Source organism: Rattus rattus, chromosome Y, assembly GCF_011064425.1.
Source record: "Rattus rattus isolate New Zealand chromosome Y, Rrattus_CSIRO_v1, whole genome shotgun sequence".
In the NCBI taxonomy this organism is placed as follows: Eukaryota; Metazoa; Chordata; class Mammalia; order Rodentia; family Muridae; genus Rattus; species Rattus rattus.
In genome coordinates this window covers 115,410-133,126 of record NC_046173.1, presented here as the reverse complement: position 1 = coordinate 133,126, position 17,717 = coordinate 115,410, and positions in this window count along the sequence as shown.

Here is a 17,717-nt window from a genome sequence, read left to right as displayed (position 1 = left end):
CTTTTCCAGTGTGTTTGATATTCCAGTTTGTTTTGGTGGGAGAATTGGGTCTGTTGATATGTAGTCTTGGTTTGCCACAGCCAGTTCTGGGCGCTGCCTTCTCGCCATCAGATTATCTCTAGTGTTGGCTTGTTCTGCTAATTTGATGGTGGTTAGACTGTCCTATAAGCCTGTGAGTGCTGTAGACCTGTTTACTGTTTTCTTTTTCAGCCAAGCTATGGACAGAGTGTTCTGCTTTTGTGTGTGTAGTTTGTCCTCTCATGGCTGTCTTCAGTTGCCCTGTGGGCCTGGCAGGCTCTTGAGTTCACCAGGGCAGGTCACTTGCAGCAGATAGTTGGTCTTGCACCGTGGGTCCCGAGGCTCAAGTTCGGCACGCAGGGGTTCAGCCTCACGGCCTCCTAAGCGTGGCAGCGACCGGGAAGATCTGCGCCGCCTCTTCCGGAGCCTCCAGGTCACCAGGGTTCCAGATGGCCTCCGGTGTTTTCTCTGGAATCAGCAATGTGTGTAGAGAGCAGTCTCTTTCTGCTTTCAGCAGGCGCGTCTGCCTCTGCAGTTGCTTTAGCCTCCTTCCCATCGGACGTGAGAGGGTTTATCTCGGCCTGCTCTCCTTCAGGTTCCGCGTGGTGTCGTAGGGCTCGCTCACTGGGCCCTCTCCCACGGGAGCCCAGAGGCCTTTATATACAGTTTCTCTCATGGCCAGGATGGGCAGGGTGGGCAGTGGTGGTATCTCTTCTGCTCGCAGCACCTCAGGGAGTGCCCACTCTGCGAGGCGGTGAAGGTATCTCCCACGGGTTCTGGGAGCAGAGTCACAGTGGCCGGACGCGGGTGTGGACTGCACAGGTGTGGTTGCTCTTTTTATATGGTATCTCTGTGTTCCAGATTTTCTCTAACCTTGTGTGTTGTGTTACTTGTGTGAAGCTGTTTTCCTGGATGTTCTTACTCCATCCTGCTCTCCAGATTGTTTTCTTTATTTCTGTTTTGGCGAGCAGTTGTATTCATTACTTTGCCTTCATTGTTTACAGGGATATTTATTTCATCTTTAAGGGCTTCTATTCATTTGTGTTTTCTTTTATATATTTGTATTCTCCTTAGCTCCTGTGTCTTCATGAGATGCATTTAATGTCAGAATCTGCCAGTGCAGTGTTAAGACATCAAGCGCCTGCTGCAGTAGGAGCTGAATTTGATGGTGCCATATTTTACGGCTTCATTATGTCTATTCATCTAGTTGTACCTGAGTCGACTGGTGTCGGACCTTGTAGGAGCAGCCCCCAGGAGGCAGTAAGGGTCCCAGGTTTGCTATACGTCCACGGTTGTTAATTTTTATTAGCTTCACTGAGGGAATGAGATTAAAGGGGATGGGTATCACCTGTGTGTTTGCCACAACTAGTTTCAGCGTTATGAGCTTTGGAGGGTGGTGGTTGGTTATCCAAGACCAATGCAGATGTAGGTGGGTCCCAGAAGCTCTATAGAACTTCTTTAGGACTTGTGGTATCAGATTTAATTGATTCCTTTGTTATTTTGTCAACCCACTGATACTTTGGTGTTTTATGAGATTCTAGATAGTTATCTTATAATGTCTAATATTTTCTTGATATCTTAGATGTACCAGGTCTTATATAACTCTGGAAAGAAAGTATATAGGTCATTTTCACTTGTTTAAGTTGTTATGACCAATAGATATTTATTTTGCCCAGAGAGAAAAGGAAGGGATAATAGACTAAAAGGTAAAAAGACAGAGGGAGGGAAGGGTAATGAGAAAAGGATATGTCTTGTTTAGAAAGAGGAGAGGACAAAACATAGCCATAGGCAAAACAGCAGTGTATGTAAAATCAAAAAGGAAACCCATAAAGGATGTTGAGGTATTTAATTTTAATATAGAACATAATAATGAAGGGAAATAAAGGAGCTGATTGCTGACTTCAATACTGGTAGCTGCCAAAAACCCTTAGTTATCAGCCTCTGTATAGAAGTGCATGATAAGATCTGGATAGAAGCTATTGTCAGAATGAATGAGACTAATGGTGGTTTTAGCGTTAGGTACAGGAATTTTCCATGAGGTATTTTTGCCATACTATGTCCATATAGAATCCATTTGGAAGACAGCATTACACAAAGTATATATTTTCTCTCTATAATGTTTGTTTTGGCCAAATCAGGTATTTAATACCTTTGAGCTCAGTATGAGAATTTAATGCATCCAGTTCTGTGTTTGAGCCAATGTTCATGCATATTGATAAATTGCCAGTTTGCGTAAAACCGAAGTAAAGGAAGTATTTTGAGAGAGACTTTAATATTATGCGTCTGCATTCTATGCTTCTCAACTGTGTGTGTAAAGGAGTTTATTAATTTTCTGATAAAAAAGTAAAACGGATTCCATAGTATTGTTATATTATTATATTTGGTATTATTTTATATTATCGAAGCTAGCACTGTTAATACAATGTAGTAATTAGCCATACCTGTAAACCATGTGTAACCAATGTTTCTAAGAGGTTAAAAATAAAATATAAGACGGCATGCTGTTTCTTGAGATTTGTGCATTTGTCAGTACTTTGATTTATGTGGGTATTTAATGCTCACATACATCTGCAGACATGTAAGCAGTATGCAGTCACGACGTACCATCTATGCTTTGACCACAGTGGACAGTTTACAGGAATTTCACTCCCTTCTAAATAAGCCTGTAGGTGTGATTGCCAAGATAAAGTTTCTTTCTGCTGAATCAATATAACACCAGTCTTTTGTTACACAGTTTTCATTTGTTGGGTGTAAATCACCATTTGAAACCCGTCTGTAGTTTCTATTTTACCATACTGTTAGGATTTAAATGCAATCCAGGTTAATAATAAGGTCTGATAGTTCCTACCACACAAAACCGTGTGTACACCAATCATAGCATAATAATAGCTATTGAACACCATAATACTAGACGTCGGTGAATCATAAGATGAAAAGCCAAATTGTAAGGCTATCTGTCCTCAGGCAGGATTTTTAAGGATAAATAACAGGTTCAAACGTTCTCAAGGCACCAGTGAAGTGGTAACCTTGTTGATTGATACTGAATATGATAAAAAGAGTGTAGAAAGACAGGTAACAGACAGAGGACTTTAGGTACCTTGCAAATGAGATAACAATACAAGTGATTCTCAGGTTTTTTGCTTTGACACAAATTTTTGGTGTCAAATATAGATAATTGTTTCTGAGATGTAGATTCTGAGAACTGATTAATTTTACCTTATGAGCAAAATAGTGCTGAATACGTAATAGTGTTATGTTAAAAGAAGTACCCACACAGCTGGTTTCTGAGTAGCATTTTATTTTCTTCAACAGTGTATACATAATGTGATTGGTAGGTTTTAGGCGAGAGTTATTGTGTTATCGTAGTTATGGTTGCTCATTTAGTCAATATTTGTGATACTTCATTTACTAGAGTCTTCACTTGTCTTTTCTGCTATTTATATCTATTTTGCAGTTTAATTACCTAAGGGCTTATAAAACTATGTTTCCTAAGATTTTCTTAGCTACATAAGTATTTTTAAACATATTATTTATTTAATATCTTTATGAAATGGCTGTATGAAATTTGTTTGTGTTTTAATTTTAGGATATTTATTGCTTATTTTGCTCAGTTCTCACAAACTTTTATTTCTGTTTTCCTTCTTGAGTAACTTCTTTGGGGTATGAAAGCTTTTGAAGCACAAAAGTACTGATTTATATATTTTTACTATGGGGAGGGAGAAGAGTGAAGCTGTAGGCGCGTGCAGTCTGAATACAATCAGGAGAATAAAGGTTCTTCCTGCGTAGTCCAAGTGATTGAATTTAGGTGGTCAGGCTTGAATTCTGCCACATTAAGTTATTCCTGCTGTGCCTAGCTTGGACTTGGAGGATTTATCTGTTTGTTCTTTTTTGTTGTTTGTTGTTTTAGGTCTCATTATCCCTATTTGCTGGGTCATTCACCAAAACCACATCCTCTTAGAACTTAAAGAAACTACTTTGCCCAGCTTTCAGAATATGCTAGGACTAAACATGCACTCAGCACTCTTTTAAATCTTTTATGTCATTTGTTATATCACAGCCTGTAGAATAGGGTAATTTCTTTTTATCAGTATTTGGTGAAGCAAAATAGATATAGAATATGTCGAGCAGACATATTGTGTTTTCTTTTTACAATTTTGAAAAGTTGTAATCTACATTTTACACTTTTTATATTGTCTTTATGTATGATATATTGAATCATAGTATGTTACTCTATAAGATATTATTCACATCAGCAAATGATATATATTGACATGAAGTATTTAGTTTCACTTTAGAATAAATAAATGGGGGTCATCAACAAATAAAGTCAGGAATTTTATTTTCTTTAAATTGTCAGGCCAAAAGTTAAAGCTGAAAGGTGTTTATAATCTTAACTTGAAGAAGAGATCTATATACAGAACAACAACAAACAATACACAACAGAAGTTCTTAACTTTGCTTTCTCTGTGACAGCTGAAGGTAGGTGGATTAAACATCTTTCTTGCTTTACCGCCGACATCATAATAATACTGATACATAGTCTCATTTTGGAATTCCTTCTAAATTGCCTGTTGCTTTTTGGGGGAGAGGTATTGAAGTGACTAGAATCACCTATCAGAACCCACAGGAAATGTGCTTGTACTTTTTTTAATGTGAATTGGCTACTAGATTTTTTTTTCATTACTTTAATTTTCCCATAACAATTTGTGGTTAGTTTCACAATTTTTTTTTCTTTTCCAGTAGAACTTAATACTGTAGTAATTGAACGCTTTTTAATGAATAGGAAGAAAATGAGAGAAAACAAAGTTAAAGGATCATTCAGATAATGAATCAACATGTTCAGATATGGGCACCAGATGGTATCTATGTAGTTTTCTTTTCAAAGTCATGCTCTCTTACCTTTTTTTTTTTCTCCTCCTAGTCTAGAAGGAGACAGAAAGTACTTCCTTTAAACCATAAATGTATTAATATCGACCTGTCTGATAACAAAAAAAGTTCAGTACTATTCGTATGAATGGAAACAAAGGGGGTTTCTCATTGCACCAGTATTTTCCTGTTCCTTCATGTCCAGTACTTTGATTTAAAACTGTATCATTTTTTAATATTTATGTTATTAGTAGTATAGTTTTTTCTTCATCAAAAAAATCAAGAGTTGGAAGGTGTCAAATATCACAAAGTGGAAAAGTAACTTTTTTATTTTTTTGGTATATATACATTTTATTTTCTTCACTGACCTTTTTAATTTGATATTTTGTCTTAGAAACCTCATTACTACTTTTTACTTTCACTGTTTGGTGTATTGACTTCCTATAACTATAAGATTTTCTAAGAACAAGGTGTAATTTTCATTACACAGAAGTTTACCGTAACCTGTTATTTATTGCAGGTGGACAGAAACATATTAGCTGACTGGGCTTCCTGCTTTTGTACGCAGCATCAGTAGGAATCTTCTCTCAGTCATGTTGGCTACAACATACTGGGAATGAATCTGCCCAACTTTGTATGAAAGCCCCAGTGAGTAGGGAGATACCAGGTGATTGAAATGACCAAACATCTTGTTTAGTTGAAAGTGTTACCGACATTTGTAAGAGACAGAGCTAATTTCTGCTCATTTATCCATAATTTTTAAAACAGATATTTTAGGTCTTTTTGTTATCTTTGAAAATTGTAGTAATGACTTGTAATATGATAGAGTACTTTTTTTTCCAAAGTGTTTTTAAATTCTTTTTTCCTATGCTAAGTACAATGGCTATTTTTCAGACTTTATTGGCTTTTTTTTTTTAATAATGGTATTCCCCAGACATCTATGAAAGTAGAAGGGATCTTGCATTCAGAAGAGGGTATCAGAAACTGGTGGAGGAGAGAATTACAGGAAATGAAACCTGATTCTCTGGAAGAGCAAATCAGTGCCTTTAACTCCCGGAGCAGTCTCTAATTCAATGTCATATTGATCTTTCATCGTTTTTTGGCATGGGAGTACGCCACAAATGCTGGATATGAATTTATAAGCATGTTCACTGATGGTAAAACTAGCTATTTTTACTTTATTTTCTATTTCAGTTTCATTATGTTGTACTTTATTTTTTATTGTTGTTCAAAGTTAAATGTAGTTCATTTGGTACGACTGTGGTTGCAATACATTGATTTCAAATATAAAAACTTCTACTACAGAATAAAGTTTAGAAGGTAATTTAATTAAAGTTATATACTTGGATGCGTGAAAATGGGTCTTTTGAGACTTTGAGAGGGAATGACCATATATGAAAGGGATCTTATAGCCCTGTACAGAACCTTATTATAATGGAGTTGGGTCTTAAATTTCTGCTTGCTTCCAAAGGCTGATGATAGGCATGTACACTCTCACTCTTGATTGACTATGTTTTACAAATATATTTGTTCATTGATTTTCGCAGAGTATGTTCAAAGATCAACATCATCAGCCCCTTTCATATATTATTTTTTACTTTCAATACCTTATTTCAAGTTTCAGGCGACTGGCAGTCTCATTTGAGATAGTTTTTCATCTTTTTATTATTTTAGTGTCCTTTAGGAAATACTTTCAAAGTCACAAGGTTTCTGTAGCAAAAGTGGAGTCACATGACTAACAATTGATGGTAATAGATTTGGAATCCCATCTGTACATTGAATATTAAGAGTAATATATCCTCTCCATTGATAAGCCGCGATTTGCTTGGGTAGATAGACAAAATCACACATGTATGTGTATATGTGTTGTGCACAAGGTGCACTGAAGGCAGCCCCACCCCAAAACACACACACACACACACACACACACACACACACACACACACACACAACACATGCACACACCATGAACCTAGGATATAAAGGTACCACAAGTTTGAAGACTAATTTTGTGCTCAAAACCATGTGTAAAAAGCCGGATAAGCATTATGGCAGCTGCCTGTAATCCCAGTACCAAAATTACAGTCTGTTTATGACTTTTAACTATTTCTTTCTTTTCAGGTCACCAAGAAAATAACAACTTTGCTTCCGCTAATAATACAATATTGGTCTCAGGTGGACGAAATTGCCTGTTGCACCAGGACATGGGGTGTTCTGAATGACTTCGTAGTGGGCAGGTTTTGTGAAGCAAATTTTTAAGATAGGTCCATGTTCACAAAGCAAGAATAAAGTTAAAAAACAAACAAAATGTCAAACCTAGAGCTGAGTTTCAAAATATCAATTTTACCCTGTATTTCTTCCATTGGGTTTGTATAATCAATAGAACCAACAACTTTTCACCCCATAGGGTGTATTAATGATAGACTAAAGAAATGGATTCTATAGGTCAAGCTGATAAGTATGGTGATAAGTATAAGTATTGTACACATGTATATAGTGAAGGGAAAACAATCCACAAAAGGCAAAAGAAAACTCAGCTCAGCTTGATTTCCTTGCAACCAGTGCAGAATGTAAGACTTATAGTCTGGTCCATCATTTTATTTTGCATCTTTACACAAATTAGAAAAAAAGTATTCAGATAAAATTAACTTTATTCCCAAACAACAATCAGTACGTTTACCTTGAGAGTCACACGTGAGCCTGCCTTTACAAGTGCTGTTACCAGAGAAAGTGCTGGAGATTTTATATCTAGGGAGCTTGACATAAAACCTGTGGTAGGGGATTGTCTTGGCTCCAAGATTTTATAGAAGTCATATAATCTTAGTGTGTTCTAAAGCTCAGGTGACATCACTTATAAGAATGCATTTATGGTGTAAAAGATTAAAGGTAAAGAAGAATCTGAAATAGGAAAAAAACATAAATTGAAGAAATATGGGTAGAATCATCAGACAGGTTTTAAAAGTACATCATTCCTGGCATTCAGCAAAGAGCAGCTACACTCCTCACTCCATTGAAGAGATAAGCTATTTTCTATTTCTCCAGTGTTTCTCTCATGTAAACAGGCACTTTTTACCTTGTACAATAAGTCAGAGGTGCTGGGGTTACTTATTTTACTGGATTGGGTTTTATAGTCATATGGATGAGGGTAACTTGTAGGAGGTGATTAAAATAAAATAAATAAAATAAATAAAAACTTTTCTTGAAGCCAGTTATCAAATGTGTTTAGAATGGAGCTTCTACCTCCTTCCCTCTCAGCATTGGGACTTCAACTGACTTAGAACTCTGCAGAGCTATATGCATGTAACCATAGTGCCTGTTTCTGTAGCAGCAATATTAGAAAGTCTTGTTGCCTTGGTGTCCTCATCCCCTCTGGCTCTTAAAATATTTATACCTGCTCTTGGGCAGGGTTCTTCCTCAGAGGAGGAGAGATTGACAGAGACATCGTGATTTATTACTGAGGTCCAAGGTCTCTTATTCTATTGCTCATGGCGGTTCTTTACATTTTGTTTTTCATCTACTTCAGGTGGGAAGCTTCTGTGAGATATCTAAGTGAGATAATGATCTATGAATCACAGAATGTTGTTTAGTCATTTTATAACTGTGTTGCTTAGACAAGAGTAATATTTGGATTTCCCTGAGTCTATGGGTTCTCTAGTGTCAGGATCTTGGCTATTGAACATTACTGAGTAAGTTTCATCCCATCTTGCATTTCAACTAAACAGGCTCTTAATTTCAACCTGATAGTGCTTGGTTGAAAATTTTGTACTATTATCACTTTTTTTTTTTTTAGTACCACATCATCTTACTAGCAGGTCAATTATTATAGGTTGAGTAGTTTAGGCTCCATTGGTATATTATCTTTCTCTTCTGGTAGCAAGTAGAGTAAATTTTCTTTACCCATTCCTCTGTTGACAGACATCTAGCTTGTTTCCAATTTCTGGCTGTTATGAACAGGTGTCCTTGTAGACTACTTAAGTATGGTTTAGCTGGATCTTTCAGTAAGTGGATTTCCATTTTTCTGAAGAACCACCAAATTTTCAAAGTGGCTGTACAAGTTTGTGCTCCCACCATCAGTACATGAGTGTTTCCCTTATTCCATATTCTTGCCTACATGAGCTGTTACTTCTTTTATAGATCTTGACCATTCTAACTGGTGAGATGGTGAAATTTCAAAGTAATTTTGTTTCACATTTCCCTGATGACTGAGAATGTTGAATATTTAAGGCAGATTACAGGAAGGCAAATAATTATCTGGAGAGACAGAGATGAAAGGGAGAACCTGAACTCTTGGGCCTGAACCTAGAGTTTGAATTTCATTGAATAGAGGTGAATAGGGATGAGAGGCACCTGTTACTTGTTACTAGACTGAAAGTGAGAATGGAGACATATGTAATGGAGAATGCTAAGGATAGTATAATGTACTGAGTCCAGATAATACCGGGCTTCTTGGTAGAAAATATTTTTAGGTATCAATGACTGACTGAAAGATGAGGGTTGCACTATGTATAGTTCAAAGGGATAAAGGAAGGAAAAGCTGGATGTGCTCTGAGGGTTCTTAGGGTCCATGGGTAATGGAGGTACTGTGGGATGAGAGGACATTGCAAACAGGTTGTTATAGGGCTTGGTGTCAGAGTGGAGAAATCGTAATTGAGAACAAGAAGGAAAATGCAAATGCTTTCTTGAGTCCAAGTTCAGAGTGGCCTAGTGGATTCCAGATAGAGTGTTTCTCAAATTTTATATTGCAATGGAAAACATAATAGTATTTTCAGCTGGCCAATGGTGATGCAATATCTTTAATATAATATAACTCCATATAGATGCAGGCAGATCTTGGGGTTGGGTCTACAGAGTGAGTTACAGGATGCCCACACAGAAAACCTTGTTTCAAAAACTAAAGCAAAGAGGAGATAGAATTTGTTGAGATCATATGCAGAGGTTACTCACCATCACCGATTCAGGGATGGGGCCACCCAACCATCTCAAAAATTTAACCTAGAATTGCTCCTTTCAAAAGGAAATACAGGGACAAAGTGTGGAGCAGAGACTGAAGGAAAGGTCTCCCAGGGACTGCCCCACCTGAGGATCTATCCCAAAGCAGCCACCAAAAACTTAGTCACTATTGTTGATGCCAAGAAGGCTTGCTGACTGGAGTCAGCTATGGGTGTCTCCTGAGAGGCTGTGCCAGAGCCCTCCTGACACAGATGAGGAGGTTCAGCTAACTATTGGATTGAACCCCAGTGGTGGAGATAGAGAAAAGACTGAAGGAGCTGAAGGGTTTTGCAACCCCAGAGGAAGAACAACAATACCAACCATTAGAGCCCACCATTGCTCCCAGGAAGTAAGCCACAGACTAATGAGTACACACATGAAGGGACAAATGGCTCCATCTGCGTGTGTAGCAGAGGGATGGCATTATCTGTTATCAATAGGAGGAGAGGCCCTTGGTCTTGTGTCTCAATGACAGAGTGTGGGGGCATGCCAGGGCACAGAGATGGAAGTGAATCGTGGGTGATTGAACACCCTCATAGAAGCAGGGCAGGGAATGGGATAGAGATTTGCAGGAGAAACTAGGGAAAGGATTTGAAACAAATAATAAAATAACCAATAAAAAAAAAGAAAACTAAAAAGAATAATATTTTCAAATTATCTTTGTAACTTCTAGTAGTGACCCCAAGTAGTTGTGTAGGTATATTACTTTATTTATGTATATTGGATAGTTTACTCCAATTTCATTTGTCAATGAATCCCCTAAACCCATAGAAATACATTCTATATATGGTCTCCTTTTTTATTTTCTAATAATAATTTATAATAGATATAGGAAGTATCTAATTTACAAGGTTTCTCTGTGTAGGTTCTGGTTCTTATATCTTCCGTTGTGATTCTTGTTCTCATAGTTGCATTTGATTTCTCAAATTTTATATATTACTAATTGATGTAAGTCTGGAATCAATATATAAGTGTAATTTGAAGCTAACTTTTAGTTGAATAGGATTTTTTAGCCATTTTTTTCCCCTGGATTTTATTATGCTTTTTCTGAAAAACAGACAACTCCATGAAAACACTAAATGAAAATCAGAACAGACAAAAGACCAAAGGTAGTCAGGGGAAAAAAAAAAAAAGAAAAACAAAGAGACCCACAAAATACCATTGGATTTGTTTGTGTTTTTTTGAATAGTACCTCCATTTCTACTTGCCCTCCTCAGCCCTGAATCCAGTCTGGCATGGATCTTTTCAGGCCCTATGCCTGCTATAGTATCTTTATGTTCATACAACAGGCCTGTATGTATGGAAGATACTGTTTTCTTTGATTCTTTCATCCCCTTTGCTCTTACAATGCTTTTGTAACTCCACTTTCTGAACATCTCCTGAATCTTGAGGGAGGCACTTTGATGATGATATTCACATTTTAAGCCATTTCTTGTGAGTCTGTTAGTGTTGAATATGATGTTTGAAACTTTACTTAAGTCAGTAATCATTTGTGTTTGGATGAAATATTGTACTTTTTCAGTTCTGATGTCTTCACTTTGAAAAAAAAGAAATGCAGCTTTTCCATTGTTTCACAGTTCAATATTTTAGGGAAGTAAATATAGCATTTTTAACTTACTGGCTCTTTTTTGACCTTCAATCAGACCCTTCAGCACCAGAAGAATCTGAACTAAATGTATGCTTTAACTCTTTAAATTTCGATTTATATTTTGTTTGTTTGTTTGTTTGTTTGTTTGTTTTACTCTGGGTTCTTAAATACTTATTTGTATTCTTCCTTCCTCCTAGAAATAATTTGAATTTCCTGATGAGTTCTTGGTGGCCAGTTAGCCTTGAAGATCTTTGTAAACCAAAATTCCTGTTTATAGGTTTATTCAAAAGACCTGAATTTTGGTCTGATAAATGCAAGGCACTGTTCACTGGGTTCAGGCTATTGGGTGGTGTAACAACATCTGGAATGTTGGTCCACTACAGGTATTTAAAAGTAGCACACCAATGTAGATTTTTTTATATTACAGAAGATTTTTCCTTAGAGATTGTGTTTTTAATTTTTTTCTGTGTGCTAGTACATATGCCCATTTGGTGTATAAAGTTCTGTGCTTTGGTTTCAGTAGGTTCTGTGGGACTACTAAAAATATTTTGTTTTAGTTATTCAGAATTTAAAGATGGTTAAATTTTTAAAGATTTAGTTAATGCTTATGAGTTTTGCTTGCATATATGTCTGACATTATTTTATGTATTTAAGAGTTTTGCTTGCATATATTTTTAGTGTGTTTTTTGTACCTACAGATATTAGAAGAGGGTTTTGGATTTCCTGGGATTGGAGATCCAGAAAGTTGGGAGCTGCCATGTGGGTGCTGGGAATTGAAGCTTTGATCCTTCTGCAAGAAAAACAAAAGATCTTAACCACTAAACTGTCTCCCCTATTCTTTAGAATTCTTACTTCATGTTTCCAGGAAGCCTTAGTATGTTTAAAATCAGTAAATAATTCTTCAGCACCAGAAGAATATGTTTTATATGTTTCATATGTTTTATATTGCTAGACCTCAGTTCACCGTCTACAATATTGTGGACTAAAAGTAATCATAATTTGAAATGATGAAACAACAAAATGTAAAAATATCATAGCATAAGGTCTTTAGAATAGGGATTGCTCATTACAAGTCAGTAATCTGTTATAGTTAAACATAATCTATTAGTGCATTTAGACTTTTCAGAATTGGTGGACTTAAAACTGATATAATAGGATTCTCATACATTTTGTTCAATTTTGTTACTTTTTGGCAACAACTATTGTCTTCCTAGCCTTCAGTATAAATTAGCAGTTGAAAGCGATATGAATGGAACAAATTGCAAAAGTATCAAGTCAGTAGTACCCATGGTTCATCTTTCATGGAATATGGCACGAAATATCAAAGTCTCAGATCCAAAGCTTTTTGAAATGATTAAGTAAGTACTTAATTTTTCCCCCAATTACATTTTTTAAACTTATTTTGGGACAATGTGTACATGCCATATTACATGTAGAACTCAGCGGAAAACTTGCACTGGTTTGATTCTTTAATTCTACCATGTGTATAATATTGATTAAACTCAGATTGTCAGCCTTGACGCACTGAAAATGTCAACATCCTTAAGTATATTTCTTTCTCTCCTCTTCTCCCCACTCTTTTCTTCTTTTGGTCCTTTTTTAATTTTTTTTAATGTTTTAAGATTTATTATAGGTGTTCTGCCTGCATGTATGGCTTCAGGCCATAAAGAGGGCACAGATCTTATTGTAGATGGTTGTATGGGACCATGTGAACTCAAACCTCTGGAAGAACAGCCAAAGCTTTTAACATTTGAGCCATCTCTCAGCACTTTCTTTTATTCTTGATGTTTTTCTTCACTTGAAGAACTCTATTGATATTAAGTAAACATAGTAATAAATAGGCTTGTCAAAATTATATATATACAAATAATAAAATACTTTATTAAAGATAAATATGACCTTAGTGTGATACAGCCATCAATATTATATTAATTCTCAACATTTGCTAAGACAGTGATGACTTATTATACTACAAAATGATTAATATATTCTTATTAAATATACTTTTTTTTATTTTCCATATATTTATTGGCCACTCAGTTTCAGAGTCATTCTATTTGCTCATTTATTGATTAGATTGCTTGCTTTGATGGTATTTGACTTTTTTTTTCCTCCATATTTATTAACTTGGTTATTTCTTATTTACCTCTAATTCTTATTCTCTTTCGGTTTCTGGACAACATCCCCAAACCCTATCCCTCTTTCCTCCCCTTCTATATTGGTGTTTCCTCCCATCCTGCCCCATTGACGCTCTCCCCAAACAATCACATTCACTGGGATTCAGTCTTAGCAGGACCCAGGGCTTCCCCCTTCCACTGGTGCTCTTACTAGGATATTCATTGCTACCTATGAGGTTGGAGCCAGGTCAGTCCATATAGTCTTTGGGTAGTGGCTTTGTCCTGGAAACTCTGGTTGGTTGGCATTGTTGTTCATATGGGGTCTCGAGCCCCTTCAAGCTCTTCCAGTTCTTTCTCTGATTCCTTCAACGGGGGTCCTATTCTCAGTTCAGTGGTTTGCTGCTGGCATTCGCCTCTGTATTTGCTGTATTCTGGCTGTGTCTCTCAGGAGAGATCTACATCTGGCTCCTGTCAGTCTGCACTTCTTTGCTTCATCCATCTTGTCTAATTGGATGGCTGTATATGCATGGGCCACATGTGGGGCAGTCTCTGAATGGGTGTTCCTTCTGCCTCTGTTCTAAACTTTGCCTCCCTATCTCCTCCCAAGGGTATTCTTGTTCCCCTTTTAAAGAAGGAGTGAAGCATTCCCATTTTTGTCTTCCCTCTTTAGTTTCATGTGTTATGTGCATCTAGGGCAGTTCAAGCATTTGGGCTAATATCCACTTATTAATGAGTGCATACCATGTGTGTTTTTCTGTGATTGGGTTACCTCACTCAGGATATTTTCCAGTTCCATCCATTTGCCTATGAATTTCATAAAGTCATTGTTTTTGACAGCTGAGTAATATTCCATTGTGTAGATGTACCACATTTTCTGTATCCATTCCTCTGTTGAAGGGCATCTGGGTTCTTTCTAGCTTCTGGCTATTATAAATAAGGCTGCTATGAACATAGTGGAGCACATGTCTTTGTTATATGTTGGGGCATCTTTTGGGTATATGCCCAGGAAAGGTATAGCTGGATCCTCAGGTAGTTCAATGTCCAATTTTCTGAGAAACCTCCAGACTGATTTCCAGAATGGTTGTACCAGTCTGCAATCCCACCAACAATGGAGGAGTGTTCCTCTTGCTCCACATCCTTGATAGTATCTGCTGTCACCTGAGTATTCTATCTTAGCCATTCTGACTGGTGTGAGGTGAAATCTCAGGGTTGTTTGATTTGCATTTCCCTTATGACTAAAGATATTGAACATTTCTTTAGGTGTTTCTCAGCAATTCAGCATTCCTCAGCTGTGAATTCCTTGTTTACCTCTGCATCCCATTTTTTAATAGGGTTATTTGTCTCCCTGCAGTCTAACTTATTGAGTTCTTTCTGTATTTTGGATATAAGCCCTCTATCTGTTGTAGGATTGGTAAAGATGCTTTCCCAATCTATTGGTTGCCGTTTTGTCCTAACAACAGTGCCGTTTGCCTTACAGAAGCTTTGCAGTTTTATGAGATCCCATTGGTCGATTTGTTGATCTTAGATCTTAGAGCATAAGCCATTGGTGTTTTGTTCAGGAAAATTTTCCCAGTGCCCATGTGTTCAAGATTCTTCCCCACTTTTCCTTCTATTAGTTTGAGTGTATCTGGTTTGATGTGGAGGTCTTCGGTCCACTTGGACTTAAGCTTTGTACAGGGTGATAAGAATGGATCAATTTGGGGTTTGGGATTTAGCTCATTGGTGGCGCTTGCCTAGGAAGCTTCAAGGCCCTGGGTTCGGTCCCCCTCTGAAAAAAGAACCAAAAAAAAAAAGAATGGATCAATTTGCATTCTTCTACATGTTGACCTCCAGTTGAACCAGCACCATTTGCTGAAAATGCTATCTTTTTTCCATTTGATGGTTTTGGCACCTTTGTCAAAAATCAAGTGCCCATAGGTGTGTGGGTTCATTTCTGCATCTTCAATTCTGTTCCATTGGTCTATCTGTCTGTCTCTGTACCAATACCATGCAGTTTTTATCACTATTGCTCTGTAATACTGCTTGAGTTCAGGGATATGATTCCCCCTGAAGTCCTTTTTTTATTGTTGAGGATAGTTTTTTAGCTATCCTGGGTTTTGTTATTCCAGATGAATTTGCAAATGGTTCTGTCTAACTCTTTGAAGAATTGGATTGGTATTTTGATGGGGATTGCATTGAATCTGTATATTGCTTTTGGTAAAATGGCCATTTTTACTATATTAATCCTGCCAATCCATGTGCATGGGAGATCTTTCCATCTTCTGAGGTCTTCTTCAATTTCTTTCTTCAGAGTCTTGAAGTTCTTATCATATAGATCTTTCACTTTCTCGGTTAATGTCACACCGAAGTTTTTTATATTATTTAGGACTATTATGAAGGGTGTCCTTTCCCTAATTTCTTTCTGGGCTTGTTTCTCTTTTGTGTAGAGGAAGGCTACTGATTCATTTGAGTTAATTTTATACCCAGCCACTTTGCTGAAGTTGTTAATCAGCTTTAGTAGTTCTCTGGTGGAACTTTTGGGATCACTTAAATATACTATCATATCATCTGCAAATAGTGATATTTGACTTCTTTTTCGATCTGTATCCCTTGACCTCCTTTTGTTGTCTGATTGCTCTGGCTAGAACTTCAAGAACTATATTGAATAAGTAGGGAGAGAGTGGGCAGCCTTGTCTAGTCCCCTGATTTTAGTGGGATTGCTTCAAGTTTTCTCCATTTAGTTTAATGTTAGCGACTGGTTTGCTATATATGGCTTTTACTATGTTTAGGTATGGGCCTTGAATTCCTATTCTTTCCAGGACTTTTATCATGAAGGGGTGTTGAACTTTGTCAAATGCTTTCTCAGCATCTAATGAAATGATCATGTGGTTTTGTTCTTTCAGTTTGTTTATATAATGGATCACATTGATGGTTTTCCGTATATTAAACCATCCCTGCATGCCTGGGATGAAGCCTACTTGATCATGGTGGATGATTGTTTTGATGTGTTCTTGGATTGGTTTGCAGAATTTTATTGAGTATTTTTTCGATATTCATAAGGGAAATTGGTCTACAAGTTCTCTTTCTTTGTTGGTCTTTGTGTGGTTTAGGTATAGAGTAATTGTGTGGCTTCATAGAAGGAATTGGTAGTGCTCTGTCTGTTTCAATTTTGTGGAATAGTTTGGATAGTATTGGTATGAGGTCTTCTATGAAGGTCTGATAGAATTCTGCACTAAACCCGTCTGGACCTGGGCTCTTTTTGGTTAGGAGACCTTTAATGACTGCTTCTATTTCCTTAGGAGTTATGGGGTTGTTTAACTGGTTTATCTGTTCCTGATTTAACTTCGGTACCTGGTATCTGTCTGGAAATTGTCCATTTCCTGCAGATTTTCAAGTTTTGTTGAATATAGTCTTTTGTAGTAGGATCTGATGATTTTGAATTTCCTCTGATTCTGTAGTTATCTCCCTTTTCATTTCTGATTTTGTTAATTTGGACACACTCTCTGTGTCCTCTTGTTAGTCTGGCTAAGGGTTTATCTATCTTGTTGATTTTCTCAAAGAACCAACTTTTGGTTCTGTTGATTCTTTCTATGGTCCTTTTTGTTTCTACTTGGTTGATTTCAGCTCTGGGTTTGATTATTTCCTGCCTTCTACTCCTCCTGGGGTGTTTGCTCTTTTTGTTCTAGCTTTTGGGTGTGCTGTCAAGCTGCTGACATATGCTCTTTCCTGTTTCTTTCTGCAGGCACTCAAGCTATGAGTTTTCCTCTTAGCACAGCTTTCATTGTGTCCCATAAGTTTGGGTATGTTGTACCTTCATTTCATTAAATTCTAAAAGTCTTTAATTTCTTTCTTTATTTCTTCTTGACCAGGTTATCATTGGTAGAGCATTGTTCAATTTCCGTATATGTGGCATTCTTCCCTTATTGTTATTGAAGACCAGCTTTAGGCCGTGGTGGTCTGATAGCACGCATGGGATTATTTCTATCTTTCTGTATCTGTTGAGTCCTGTTTTATGACCAAGTATATGGTCAATTTTGAGAAAGTACCATGAGGTGGTGGGAAGAATGTATATCCTTTTCTTTAGGATAGAATGTTTTATAAATATCTATTAAGTCCATTTGGTTCATGATTTCTCTTAGTCTGTCTATGTCTCTGTTTAA